The sequence below is a fragment of the Hipposideros armiger genome, unplaced genomic scaffold (genome assembly GCF_001890085.2).
Source record: "Hipposideros armiger isolate ML-2016 unplaced genomic scaffold, ASM189008v1 scaffold_60, whole genome shotgun sequence".
Classification (NCBI taxonomy): Eukaryota; Metazoa; Chordata; class Mammalia; order Chiroptera; family Hipposideridae; genus Hipposideros; species Hipposideros armiger.
Window position 1 is genome coordinate 4,695,792 of NW_017731410.1, and position 3,489 is coordinate 4,699,280.

The 3,489-nt window shown below is 43.0% G+C and overlaps 1 long non-coding RNA gene across 1 annotated transcript in view; it reads right to left on the bottom strand.

Moving 5' to 3' along the window:
- The window catches only part of LOC109382136 (uncharacterized), a 2,939-nt gene extending 1,494 nt beyond the window's left edge, over positions 1-1,445 (bottom strand). Inside the window, exons 1-2 of the long non-coding RNA XR_002123881.1 lie at positions 1,224-1,445; positions 884-949 (exon numbers count right to left, since the gene is read on the bottom strand). This is a non-coding gene — a long non-coding RNA (uncharacterized LOC109382136). The remainder of the gene's footprint in view (positions 1-883; positions 950-1,223) is intronic.
- Between the last annotated feature and the right edge of the window lie 2,044 nt (positions 1,446-3,489).

Genomic DNA, 3,489 nt, shown 5'->3' on the forward strand with positions numbered 1-3,489 from the left:
GGGGGGCGCTGGTGGCAGATGGGGTGACCTCTCAAGGACTCCCCTCTTTGTGGTACACAAAACCCCATCCCCAGAGTAGGGGCAGAGGTCAAGGAGTGGGAGAAGATTCTCTGTTTTGTCCTCAAGACCCAGTGGGAGGCCTCACCACTTTGGCAAATAACTTGGTCACTGCTTTGCTATGTGGTTGATTTGGAAAGCAGATTGCTAAGAACAGCAAGGAAAGCCAGAAGCTTGAAAACTTCTTTTGAGAGAAGTAATGCACACTCCAGGATGGGGTCTGGATTCCTTGTGCAAGCACAGGTACCTACGGCCTTTTGGTGTCAGCTGTGTGAGGTGGCGTTCCACTTTCTGGGTATAGCCCCAGTGGGAAGTAGGGCCTGGGAGTCTGAAACAACTTCAGCTTTCTGGGAGTGTATTATGAAGCCAGCTAGCTAAATAACAGGAAATAATCTCTTGGGTTTTGAAGCAGATTAGTGCTTTATTGAAGCTAGTGAATACAGAAACTGGTCTAAAGAATCATAAAAGTGAGAGGGAGAAGGGGAGGGGGAGTGGAGGGGGAAGGGAGACTTTCCGAGTCCTGGAGAACCTGCAGTGTGGGATTTAGGCAGTTGATTGTGTTCGCGTAGGAGTGGATTGCACCGGCCGTTTCTGGACTCTCCCTTTAGCTTCTTCTTTCCTTCTCCTTAACCATAGCTGCTCTGAGGTCCCTACTTCTTCAATGAGCCTTCCCTAGGGCTACCAGATCCTCTTGGGCTCAGAAAACCCTCCTTTCTCTGTCCTCCCACAATGTTCCAGTGGTTGAAAGCTCACCGGGAAGATAGCAATCACACCTATGATCTGAGATGGCACCCAGGATTCATCAGTAGCTGTGGTGGTCCCCTACCTGCTCACTGGAGCTTGGCTAAGTGTCTCCTGGGACTACAGTTGGTGTCTGGGAGTTAAACTCTACCTGTTAAAGGAAGGAAAGAGAATGATTGAATAAGCTTGGTTTTGTCTTGTTTTCTAATTTTAAGTGAAACCACAGGCAGAGAAAAATTTGTACGCTTTCATCTATCTATCTATATCTACCTATCTACATATGGATAGATCTATTTTTTTCTTATAAAATAGAAGAAAAATTCTAGTCTTAATCAGTCTTCTGTTGGAGAATTTTTCTTCTATTTTATAAAAGAAAATAAAAGCCAGCAGAGAAAAACGTCCCCGAATTTTTCCCATACACTTACCTGCAGAGATGCCCATTTCCTCCTCCTTTCCTCTCCATCATAATTAAAGAGATTGCTCATTGCCAAGGTCAGTTCTAAGGCTCTATTTCTCTTACAGTCTGATTGACTTTGCTCTGTTGTAGGTCTCTTCTCTCTCCTGTTGTCACACTTGCTACTGATTGCTTTAATCAGCATCTAAACAAGCCCAAGTTTCCCCCACCCTAAAAATAATACCCTCCCTTGCTTTTACATTCTTTTCCAATGTATTAACTATATTTTCATAATTCTGTTTGTTGATGCTCTGGCATTTGAGGCCTTGTTGTCCAGGGAGGGACTGCTAATTCCTGGAGATATAAAGCAACTCACCTGAGAGTAGATTTTTTTTAATATGCAAACTAAACAATTCAGAGACCATACCCCAACCACCTCCTTTATTGGGCTCTCACAGGGCTCTTTTATCCTCCTGCCCTAATCACCCCAGGACCAGATACCACACAATTAGAGACAGCCCCTATGCCCCAGAGCATGCTGAAATTGTTTTAACTAAATCCTAAGCCTGTTTACCCTGCCTTGCTTTCTCTTCCTGTGAAAACCATAATAAAGTCTCCTGCCATTTTTATGCCCCCTTTCCCTCTGCTTCCCACCAGGCCCTGTGTGGCCTGGTGTTGCCCCCTTCTCTTGGGAGCTGTGAGTGACAAACTATCTTTTCAATGGCATTAGTCTCCTGATCTATTGGCCCCACATTACTGGAATAATAATGAAACATATATTTTAAAACAACCACCCACCTCCTTATCTGGCTCCTTTTGGCTTCGGTCAAGTGTTTTGAAACAGGTGTCTATACTCAATATCACCACTTCCTTAGCCTCCACTCTGAAATTTGCCTTGAAGTCTGGCTTCTGTCCCAACATTCCTCTGATACTCCTGCCAAAATCACCAATAACATTGCTAAATTTTAAGGCTCCTTTTTCAACATTTTCTGATTTGAGTTCTAAGTAGCATCTAATGCTGGTGACCATTGTTTTCTTGGAAGTGTCTTCCTTGGCTTTAGTGGTATCTGTTTTTTTGCACCACAACTTCTTAGAATCCTTTGTGGGTTCCATTTCTGTTTATCTGTTCGCCATAGAGTCTATAAAAATTCAATAGCATACTTGTCATTTCCGTATGGCTATCCTACCAGCATTTTAGAATGGGAACATCCTAAATTGAGCTCATCATCTCTGCCTCCACTTCCATTTCCCCACTGTACAGTCATGCATTGCTTAATGATGGGGATATGTCCTGAGAAATGCAACATTAGGTGATTTTGTGGTTGTGAGAACCTCAAAGAATGCACTTACACAAATCTAGGTGGTATAGCCTACTATACACCCAGGCTGTATGGTACAAGCCTATTGCTCCTAGGATACAAACCTGTACAGTATGTTACTGTACTGAATACTGTGGCAAATATAACATAATGATAAGTTTTTATGATCTAAACATATGAGAAAGAGTATAATAGAAATATAGCATGAAAGAAGAAATGATACACCTGTGCAAGGCACTTACCATGAATGGAGTTTGCAGAACTGGAAGTTGCTGAGTTAGTGACTGAGTGGTGAGCGAGTGTGAAGGCCGAGGACATTACTGTGCACTACTGTAGACTATAAACACTGTCCCACAAGCTCTCCCCCTGCCTCCTTCTGACAGAGTCAGATGTGGGCTGGACTGATTGGAAATATTGATAAAGAGAAACTGGCTGGGTAAGATGTAGCTCCTCATAATAGTGATTGTCAGGAGGGAGTGAAAGGAATCAGTAAGAAATCAAGATAAAGAGACAAAGAAACACAGGGGTTGTCATGACAATGTGGTTTGGGCTATTATGTGTTGGAGCCACGGTCAGATTAAGGAACTTTGTGGTATTCATAAAATAAAAAGGTGTTTAACATGGAGAGGATATAGAACTGAGGACTCAATATTTTCACGTTGGGACTTTATTTTTGGTTCCATTGACCCTATCTGGCATTGAATTGATAGAAGAAATAAAACTTACCTAATCTTTACATCTTTACAACCTGAAAATATTTCCAAAGTACAGGGACAGGCTGGTTCCACACTACCAGAAAGCTTTTACTAAAATGGCAGTGGCACTTAGTACTTGTTAAGGTAGCTCCCGTGGACCTGTGTCCTTGTGCAGGGTCTTAGGTCCTCAACAAAGAATTTACAGCAATGCACTCTGAATATGTAGGAGCCTGGGGGAGACAGGCTCCTCTGTACTGAAACAGGTGAGTGGCTGACTGATTGG